The following is an 11,366-nucleotide window of genomic DNA, read 5'->3' as shown; positions in this document are numbered from 1 at the left end:
GGAACTTTAATGTATATAGTACAGTAGAGATGAACTTCAGAGGTCTTGTGGGTTTTGTTCCAGACCGCCTCAATAAAGCGATTATCTCAATAAACTAAGTCAAATCATTATTATTATTTTTTTTTGGTTTTCCAGTGCAAATAAAAAATTATGTTTCCCAGTGCATATAAAAAATAAACACTATACTGTACTGTTCAAAAGCATTATGTCTTTAAGGAAAAACAATGTATATACCTTAAGTAAACTAGTTCTGAGATATCAGTGGGTCATAATTACTGATCACAGATCACCATAACAAATACAATAATATTGAAAAAACTTGAAATATTGCAAGAATTACCAACATGTGACAGAGAGACACAAAATGAACAAATGTTGTTAGAAAAATGGTGGCAGCAGACCTATTTTATACAAAATTGCTATAAACTTTCAACTTGTAAGAATGTGATATATGCAAAGTTTAATAAAGGGAAGCACAATAAAAAAGTATGTATATATTATTAACTATGATCATCATGCTGTATATTAGATCCGGAGAACTTTTTCATATTATAGTTGCAAGTTTGTACACTTTGAACACCTTATTCCACCCCAGGTTCACCTCTTGTCAACTCAACTCTAAGTTTTCATTAGTTTGCTTTTCCTTCAGATTCTGTATGTAAGGGATATCATAATACATAAATTAAAATTAAAAAAAAATATATAAAATCTTTGAAATATTTCAATTAGTATAATACCTTAAAGATCCATCAATTGTGTTGTAAATGGCAGTATTTCTTAATTTTTCATGGTTAAGTAGTATTCCATAGTATATATTTACCATACTTTTTTATTCATTCATCCATTAATGGATACTGAAGTTATTTCCATCTCTTGCTTAGAGTTAATAATTTTATAATGAACATAAGAGTGCAGATATGTCTTCGAATAGTGACTTCGTTTCCCACCTAGAGGTGGGATTACTGAATCATATGGTAATTTTACTTTTAATAATATGATAGTCTCCATACTGTTTTCCATACAAATTTATATCCCTATCATAGTGCATAAGTTCCGCATTTTACCCAATATTTACCAAAATTTGTTAGTTTTAATTTTTTGGTAGTATATATTCTAATAGGTAGTAATATCTTGCTGTGTTTTTCAGAGGTAAACAACAACAACAACATAATGACTTTGCCCTGAGTTTTTACGTTGAGCACTTTTAAACGCTCCTGTTGGTCATTTATATAACTTTTTTGAAAAAAAAGTCTATTGAGATACTTTTGCTATTTTTTAATTATATATTATTTTCTCTTTGTATCTGTTGGTTATTAACCTCTTTTCAGATATAAGATTTGTAAGTATTTTTTTTCCATTCTGTGGATTGTGTTTTCATTCTTTCTCTCTCTTTTGTTTTTTTGGCAATGCAGAAACTTTAGTTTAATGTAATACCATTTATTTATTTTTGCTTCTTTTGCTTGTGTTTTTGGTCTGGTATCCAAAAAACTATTGGCAAGACCAATGTCAAGGAGAATTTTTCCTATGTTTTCCTTTAGGAAATTTAGTTTCATGCATCACATTTAAGTCTTTAATCTATTTCAAGTTAAGATTTATGAGTAATATAAGGTTCCAGTTTCATGCTGGTTTATGTGACTATTCAGTTTTAAATATCATTTATTGAACAGACTATCTTCACCCATTATATATGTTGGCCCCTGTCAAATATTAGGTGACTGTATGAAAGGATTTATTTCTGGACTCTCGATTCTGTTCTACTTGTTTATGGGTCTGTTTTTATGCCAGTATACTTTATTGTTTTGAGCATGAGGGCTTTGTAGTATAGTTTCAAATCAAGAGTGTAATTTCGCTTCTTCCTTCTTTCTCAGAACTGCTTTAATTATTTGTTGTCTTTTATGGTCTCATATAAATTTTAGGATTCTTTACTTCTGTAAAAACACAATATTGGATTTTTTAAAAGATTATTTAATTATTTATTTCACTGAGAGAGATGACAAGCAGGCAGAGAGGCAGGCAGAGAGAGAAGAGGTAGCAGCTTCCTGCTGAGCAGAGAGCCTGATGCAGGGCTCGATCCCAGGACCCTGGGATCATGACCTGAGCCGAAGGCAGTAGCTTAACCCTCTGAGCCAACCAGGCGCCCCTAACATTGGATTTTTGATACGAATTGAATTTACACAATGTTAATTCTTACCATTCATAAATATGAGCTATCTTTCCATTTGTGTCTCCTTCAATTTCTTTATCAATGTCATAGTTTATGGGGTACAGATCTTTCATCTTCTTAGTTAAATCTTTTCCTAAGTATTTTATTAGTTTTGATGCTAGTGTGAATTAGATTGTTCTCTTTATTTTTTCAGACAGTTCATCATTAGAGTGTTAAAATGCTCCTGTCTTGTGCTTACTTTGGCAGCACATATACTAAAATTGGAATGATGCAGAGAAGATTAGCTTGATCACTGAACAAGGATGACAAGAAAAACTGGGAAGCATTCCATATTTTAAAAAAAAACCAAAACAAAATAAAATTCTTGTGTTTTATATATTGATCTTGTATTTGGCAGCTTTACAAAATTTGTTAATTCAAAATTTTTTGTGAATTTTTTAGGATTCTTTTACATGTAAGTTCATGTTATCCAAAAAGAGAAAATTTTACTTCTTCCTTTTTTTTTTTTTTTAGTCTTTTATTTCTTTGTGTTCCTTTTTTCTCTGGCTAGGACATCCAGTACTATGTCAAATGAGAGTAGTGAAAGTGGACACATTTGTCTTTTTTCTGATCTTTAAGGGGAAAACTTTCAAACTTTTTTGATTGAATATGAGATTTGCAATATGTGTTTTTTCTTTAATGGATTTTTTAAATTATTTTTTTAAATTTTTTATAAACATATAATGTGTAATTATCCCTAGGAGTACAGGTCTGTGAATCACCAGGTTTACACATTTCACAGCACTCACCATCACTCACCATAGCACCTGCCCTCCCCAATGTCCATACCCCCACCATCCTCTCCCAACACACCTCCCCCCAGCAACCCTCAGTCTGTTTTGTGAGATTCAGTCTTTTATGCTTTGTCTCCCTCCCAATCCCATCTTCTTTTATTTTTCTTTTCGTACGCCCGAAACCGCCTATGATGCATCTCCACTTCATCATATCAGGGAGATCATATGATAGTTGTCTTTCTGAGATTGATTTATTTCGCCAAGCATAATACCCTCTAGTTCCATCCACGTCATCACAAATAGCAGGATTTCATTTCTTTTGATGGCTGCATAGTATCCCATTGTACATATATACCACATCTTTTTATTGATTCATCTGTTGAAGGACATTTAGGTTCCTTCCATAGTTTAACTATTGTGGACATTGCTGCTATAAACATTTGGGTGCATGTGCCCCTTCAGAATGCCACGTTTGTATCTTTAGGGTATATACCCAGTACTACAATCACTGGGTCATAGGCTAGTTCTATTTTCAGCTTTTTGAGGCACCTCCACGCTGTTTTCCAGAGTGGTTTCACCAGCTTGCATTCCCACGTACAGTGTAGGAGGGTTGCCCTTTCTCCACATCCTCGCCAGCATCTGTCATTGACTGACTTGTTCATTTTAGCCATTCTGAAAGGTGTGAGGTGGTATCTCATTCTGGTTTTGATTTGTATTTCCCTGATGCCGAGTGATGTGGAGCATTTTTTCATGTGTCTGTTGGCCATTTGGATGAATTCTTTGCAGAAATGTCTGTTCATGTCCTCTGCCCATTTCTTCATTGGATTATTTGTTCTTAGGGTGTTGAGTTTGATAAGCTCTTTATAGATTTTGGATAGATACTGGCCCTTTATCTGGTATGTCATTTGCAAATATCTTCTCCCAGATAACTTCTGACAGTCATCTTTTGGCTTTGTTAACTGTTTCCTTTGCTGTGCAAAAGCTTTTTGATCTGATGAAATCCCAATAGTTCAGTCTTGCCCTTGCTTCCCTTGCCTTTGGTGATGTTCCTAGGCAGAAGTTGCTACTGCTGAGGTCAAAGAGGTTGCTACCTGTTCTCTCCTCAAGGATTTTGATGGATTCCTTTCTCACATTATGCTTCTTCATCCATTTCCAGTCTATTTTCATGTATGGTGTAAGGAAAAGGTCCAACTTCATGTTTATGCATGTGGCTGTTCAATTTTCCCAACACCATTTGTTGAAGAGGCTGTCTCTTTTCCATAGGACATTCCTTCCTGCTTTGTTGAAGACTAGTTGACCATAGAGTTGAGGGTGTATTTCTGGGCTCTCTATTCTGTTCCATTGATCTATGTCTGTTTTGGGGACAGTTCCCTACTATCTTGATGATGACAACTTTGTAATAGAGCTTGAAGTCTGGAATTGTGATGCCAACAACTTTGGCTTTCTTTTTCAATATTCCTCGGGCTATTCGAGATATTTTCTGGTTCCATATATATTTTAGGATGATTTGTCCCATTTCTTTGAAAAAAACGGATGGGATTTTTGATAGGGATTGCATTAAATGTGTAGATTGCTTTAGGTAGCATAGACATTTTCACAATATTTGTTCTTCCAATACAGGAGCATGGAACATTTTTCCATTTCTTTGTGTCTTCTTCAATTTCTTTCATGAGTACTTTAGAGTTTTCTGAGTATAGATTCTTTTTCTCTTTGATTAGGTTTATTCCTAGGTATCTTAGGGTTTTGAGTGCTATTGTAAATGGGATTCACTCCTTAATTTCTATTTCTTCAGTCTTGTTGGTATAAAAAAATGCAACCAATTTCTGTTCATTGATTTATATCCTGACACTTTACAGAATTCCTATGCAATTTATAGCAGATTTGGAGTGAAGTCCTTTAAGCTTTCCACATACAGTGTCATATCGTCTGCAAACAGGGATAGTTTGACTTCTCTTTTGCCAATTTGGCAAAGTTTGGATGCCTTTAATTTCTTTTTGTTGTCTGATTGCTGAGGCTAGGACTTCTAGTACGATGTTGAATAGCAGTGGTGATAACGGACATCCCTGCCGTGTTCCTGACCTCAGCGGAAAAGTATTCAGTTTTTCTCCATTGGGAATGATATTTGCAGTGGGGTTTTCATAGATGGCTTTGATAATATTGATAATATGTGCCCTCTATCCCTACACTTTGAAGAGTTTTAATCAGGAAGGGACACTGCACATTGCCAAATGCTTTTTCAGCATCTATGGAGAGTATCATATGGTTCTTGTTCTTTCTTTTATTGATGTGTTGTATCACATTGATTGATTTGCAGATGTTAAACCAACCTTGTAGCCCTGGAATAAATCCCACTTGGTCGTGGTGAATAATCCTTTTAATGTACTGTTGAATCTTATTGGCTAGTATTTTGGTGAGAATTTTTGCATCCGTGTTCATCAAGGATATTGGTCTGTAGTTCTCTTTTTTGATGGGATCCTTGTCTGGTTTTGGGATGAAGGTGATGCTGGCCTCAGAAAAAAAAGAGTTTGGAAGTTTTCCTTCCATTTCTCTTTTTTTGGAACAGTATCAGGAGAATAGGAATGAATTCTTCTTTAAATGTTTGGTAGGATTCCCCTGGGAAGCCATATGGCCCGGGGCTTTTGTTTGTTTGGAGATTTTTGATGACTGTTTCAATCTCCATACTGGTTATGGGTCTGTTCAGGTTTTCTATTTCTTCCTGGTTCAGTTGTGGTAGTTTATATGTCTCTAGGAATGTATCCATTTCTTCCCGATTGTTGAATTTGTTGGCGTAGAGTTGCTCATAGCATGTTCTTATAATTGTTTGTATTTCTTTGCTGTTGGTTGTGATCTCTCCTCTTTCATTCATGATTTTATTTATTTGGGTCCTTTCTCTTTCTTTATCAATCTTATTAATTCTTTCAAAGAACCAGCTCCTAGTTTCGTTGATTTGTTCTATTGTTTTTTTGTTTTGCTTTGTTTGTGTGCTTTTTTGTTCGTTTTTATTTCATTGATTTATGCTCTGATTTATTATTCCTCTTCTCCTGCTGGGTTTAGGCTTTCTTTGTTGTTCTTTCTCTGACCCCTTTAGGTGTAGGGTTATGTTTTGTATTTGAGATCTTTCTTGTTTCTTGAGAAAGGCTCGTACAGCTTTATATTTTCCTCTCAGAACTGCCTTTGCTGTATCCCACAGATTTTGAACACTTTTGTTTTCATTATCATTTCTTTCCATGATTTTTTTCAATTCTTCTTTAATTTCCTGGTTGACCAATTCATTTTTTAGAAGGATGCTGTTTAGTCTCCATGTATTTGTGTTCTTTCCAAATTTCCTCTTGTGATTTAGTTCTAGTTTCAGAGCATTGTGGTCTGAGAATATGCAGGGGATGATCCCAATCTTTTGATAATGGTTGAGATCTGATTTATGACCCAGGATGTGGTCTATTCTGGAGAATGTTCCATGTGCACTAGAGAAGAATGTGTATTCTGTTATTTTGGGATGGAATGTGTTGAATATACCTGTGATGTCCATCTTGTCCAGTGTGTCATTTAAGGCCTTTTTCCTTGTGGATCTGTTGCTTGGATGATCTGTCCATTTCAATGAGGGGAGTGTTAAATTCCCCTACTATTATTTTATTGTTGTCGATGTGTTTCTTTGATTTTGTTATTAATTGGTTTATATAGTTGGCTGCTCCCATGTTAAGGACATAGATATTTAAAATTGTTAGGTCTTCTTGTTGGACAGACCCTTTGAGTATGATATAGCGTCCTTCCTCATCTCTTATTATAGTCTTTGGCTTAAAATCTAATTGATCTGATATAAGGATTGCCACCCCAGCTTTCTTCTGATGTCCATTAGCATGGTAAATTGTTTTCCACCCCCTCTCTTTAAATCTGGGGGTGTCTTCGGATCTATGATGAGTTTCTTGGGCAGCATATTGACGGGTTTTGCTTTTTATCCATTATGATACCCTGTGTCTTTAGATTGGTGCATTTAGGCCATTTACATTCAGGCTTAACTATTGAGAGATATGAATTTAGTGGCATTGTATTGCCTATAATGTGACTGTTACTGTATATTGTTTCTGTTCCTTTCTGATCTACTACTTCTAGGCTTTCTCTTTGCTTAGAGGACTCCTTTCAATATTTCCTGGAGAGTTGGTTTGGTGTTTGCAAATTCTTTCAGCTTTTGTTTGTCCTGGTAGCTTTTTAATCTCTCCTTCTATTTTCAATGATAGCCTAGCTGGATATAGTATTCTTGGCTGCATGTTTTTCTCCCTTAACACTCTGAATATATCATGCCAGTTCTTTCTGGCCTGCCAGGTCTCTGTGGATAAGTCTGCTGCCAGTCAAATGTTTTTACTGTTGTACAATACAGACTTCTTTTCCCAGGCTGCTTTCAGGATTTTCTCTTTGTTGTTAACAGTTGTAAATTTTACTATCAGGTTGTGGGGTGTGGACCTATTTTTATTGATTTTGAGGGTCATTCTTTGCATCTCCTGGATTTTGATGTTTGTTCCCTTTGCCATATTAGGGAAATTCTCTACAAAAATTCTCTCCAATATACCTTCTGCTCCCCTCTCTCTTTCTTCTTCTGGGATCCCAATTATTCTAATGCTGTGTCGTCTTATAGTTTCACTTATCTCTCAAATTCTCTCCTCATGGCCCAGTATTTGTTTGTCTCTCTTTTGCTCAGCTTCTTTATTCTCCATAATTTGGTCTTCTATATCACTAATTCTTTTGCCTCATTTATCCTAGCAGTAAGAACTTCCATTTTTTATTGCACCTCATTAATAGCTCTTTTGATTTCAACTTGGTTAGATTTTAGTTCTTTTATTTCTCCAGAAAGGGCTTTTATCTCTCTGGAGAGGGTTTCTCTAATATCTTCCATGCCTTTTTCGATCCCAGCTAGAACCTTGAGAGTTGTCATTCTGAACTCTAGTTCTGTCATATTACCAATGTCTGTTTTGATTAGGTCCCTTGCTTTTGGTTCTGCCTCTTGTTCTTCTTCTTGTGGTGAGTTTTTCCACCTTGTCATTTTGAGCAGATAAGAATATACAAAGGAGCAATAAAATGCTAAAAGGGTGGTTAAGACCCCAGGAAAATGTGCTTTAACCAAATCAGAAGAGACCCCTAGTTGTGGGAGAATGAAAGGGGATAAAAAAGAAGTTCAAGGGGAAAATGGGTTTAAAAAAAAACAAGGAAAAAATATTAAAAAAGAAAAAATATATATATACTAGACTTGTGACTAGAACAGGGTCACTCACTTAATTTGGGGAGTATTTTGGTCTCTTAGAAGAAACTACCTCCCAAGATTTTAAAGGATGAAAAACATAAAAGGGTAGGCACAATGAAGGGATGGAATAAACCTATAAAAATGAGGAAAAAAGGGACGCCTGGGTGGCTCAGTTGGTTCAGCAGCTACCTTCGGCTCAGGTCATGATCTCAGCATCCTGGGATCGAGTCCCACATCGGGCTCCTTGCTCGGCAGGGCGCCTGCTTCTCCCTCTGCCTCTGCCTGCCATTCTGTCTGCCTGTGCTCACTCTCTCCCACCCTCTCTCTGATAAATAAATAAAATCTTTAAAAAAATGAGAAATAAATTTAATTTCTAAAAATAAGTTGATAAAGCAAGTTGGTTGGGACAGTAAAGAAAAATAAACTGGAGAGAATCTGCTCAGTCTGGACACTAGAACTATCTTGGAGATAGATTTAGGGTATATTTTGTTCTATTAGGAGAAGTTATACCCCAAATTTTTTAAAAGAAAAAACCCTATGTGTAAAAAAATATATAGTTAGGTAAAATGGAGGATAAAATATGACTATAATAATGAAGGTTCAAAATAGATGATTATTTTTTGTAAGGTATTTTAAAAATAAACTAGTTAAAAATCATTAAAAGAGGAAAGGGTAAAAGTTAAAAAAATTAGCAGAAGAAAAAAGAAAAAAAGATATAACTGCAAGACTAATGAATCATTGGGAGAAAGCCACGAATTCCTTGTTTTGCTTTCTCCTCCTCTGGAATTCCACTGTTCTCCTTACTAAGTGAAGTTGATCTTGGCTGGGTTTCTTGTTGGTCTTCTGGCAAGGGGCCTGTTGTATTGATTCTCAAGTGTCTTTGCCCGAGATGGATTTGTTCTGCCCTTACCTGGGGTAAGGCTAAGTAATCCGAGAGCTTTTGTTCCCTGAAGGCTTTCCGTAGAGTTCTGGGTGATGGAATGATAATGGCGGTCTCACAATCCTGCCCAGAGGAGTGGAGAGCTCAAGGCCCCGCTCCTCAGTGCACCCTTAGAGAAAAGTGCTTAATCACTCCCATCTTCACAGCCTCTGGCCATGCTTGAAGAAAAGCGCTCTGTCACTCGTACTTGGAGAAAAGTCCTTGGTCATTCTCATCTCCCTGGCCTCTGGCCATGCTTGGAGAAAAGAGCTCAATTACTCCCGTCTCCCTGGCCCTTGGCCGTGCTCCAAGCTCATCCTGCCTATGCCTGCTTCAAAGTAACCCTGGGTTGAGAGCTCACTCCTCAGCTTTGTCTCTGTAGCCGGCTTCCCCACTCTAATACCTGTGAGTTCTGTGACACTCAGATACCCCTGGTCCTTCTGTGACCCTGAGGGACCTGGGACTATGCTGAGCCCACTTGGGCTTCACTCTGGTTTAGCCTCTGGGGTGATATCCCTCAGTGGATCAAACTTTTAAAAAGTCCTGATTTTGTGCTCCGTTGCTCCCCCGCTTGCCAGGAGCTGCACCCCCCCCCCCCGCGGTCTACCTTCCTGTTCTTCGGGTTCACTTTTCTGCCGGCTCTACCTTTCAGAAAGTGATCAATTTTCTGTTTCTAGAATTGTTGCTCTCCTTCTCTTTGATCTCCCATTGGATTTGTAGGTGTTTGCAATGGTTAGATAAGCTATCTAGCTGATCTCCTTGTACCTGATGTCGTCTCAGCCTGCTACTTCTCCGCCATCTTGAATCCTTCCACGGAATATGTGGTTTTTATTATGTTGATGTGTATTCTTTCTGTACCCAGTTTGGTGAGTATTTTTATTATGAAAGGGTGTTAAATTTTGTCAAATGCCTTTTCTGCATATATTGAGTTGATCATATGAGATTTTATTGATCATTCTATTAATATAATGCAACACATTTACTGATATGTGCTGGTGAATTCAGTTTTGTAGCATTTTGTAGAGAATTTTTACATTTTTATTTATCAGGAATATTATCCAGTAGTTCTTTTTGTTGCTGCTTTGTTTTTTTGTTTGTTTGTTTGTTTTTGTTTTGTTTTGTTTTGCGTTTGTAGTGCTCCTGTCTGGTTTTGATATCAAGATAATGCTGGCCTGTAAAATGTGCCTCGGAGTATTTCAACCTCTTCAACTCTTTGGGAAGGGTTTAAAAAGTATTTGTATTATTTTGCCTTAAAATATTTGGTAGAATTCACTGTGGAAATCATCTGATTCTGGACTTTTATTTGTTAGAAGGTTTTTATTACGGATTCAATCTCCTTACCACTTATTGGTCTGTTCACATTTTTTATGTCCTTATGATTCAGTCTTGATTGGTTGTATGTGCCTAGGAATTTGTCCATTTCCTCTAGGCTTTTGATTCGCTGGCATTTAACTGTCTTTTATCCTTTATATTTCTGTGGTATCTGTTATAATGTCTCCTTTTTCATTTCTGATTTTATTGAGTCCTCTCTCTTTTTTCTGAGTTAGTCTAGCTGTCTTTTTTTTAAATTTTATTTTTTATAAACATATATTTTTATCCCCAGGGGTACAGGTTGTGAATCACCAGGTTTACACACTTCACAGCACTCACCAAAGCACATACCCTCCCCAATGTCCATAATCCCACCCCCTTATCTCAAACCCCTTTCCCCCAGAAACCCTCAGTTTGTTTTGTGAGATTAAGAGTCACTTATGGTTTGTCTCCCTCCCAATCCCATCCTGTTTCATTTACTCTTCTCCTACCCACGTAAGCCCCCCTGTTGCATCACCACTTCCTCATATCAGGGAGATCATATGATAGTTGTCTTTCTCTGCTTGACTTATTTCACTAAGCATGATACGCTCTAGTTTCATCCATGTTGTCGTGAATGGCAAGAGATTTCATTTCTTTTGATGGCTGCATAGTATTCCATTGTGTATATATACCACACCTTATTGATCCATTCATCTGTTGATGGACATCTAGGTTCTTTCCATAGTTTGGCTCTTGTGGACATTGCTGCTATAAACATTCGGGTGCACGTGCCCCTTTGGATCACGACGTTAGTATCTTTAGGGTAAATACCCTGTAGTGCAATTGCTGGGTCATAGGGCAATTCTATTTTCAACATTTTGAGGAACGTCCATGCTGTTTTCCAGAGAGGTTGCACCAGCTTGCATTCCCACCAATAGTGGAGGAGGGTTCCCCTTTCTCTGCATCCTCGCCAGCATCTGTCATTTC

The 11,366-nt window shown here is 36.7% G+C and overlaps 1 non-coding gene across 1 annotated transcript; it reads left to right on the top strand.

Annotated features, from left to right (window-relative positions):
- Window positions 1-2,394: 2,394 nt before the first annotated feature.
- Window positions 2,395-2,501, top strand: LOC131817148 (U6 spliceosomal RNA). The gene has a single exon (XR_009348357.1). It is a non-coding gene; the product is annotated as a U6 spliceosomal RNA (small nuclear RNA).
- Window positions 2,502-11,366: the final 8,865 nt, after the last annotated feature.

This window comes from Mustela lutreola, chromosome 15 (assembly GCF_030435805.1).
Source record: "Mustela lutreola isolate mMusLut2 chromosome 15, mMusLut2.pri, whole genome shotgun sequence".
Classification (NCBI taxonomy): domain Eukaryota; kingdom Metazoa; phylum Chordata; class Mammalia; order Carnivora; family Mustelidae; genus Mustela; species Mustela lutreola.
This window is presented reverse-complemented; position numbering and strand designations above follow the sequence as displayed.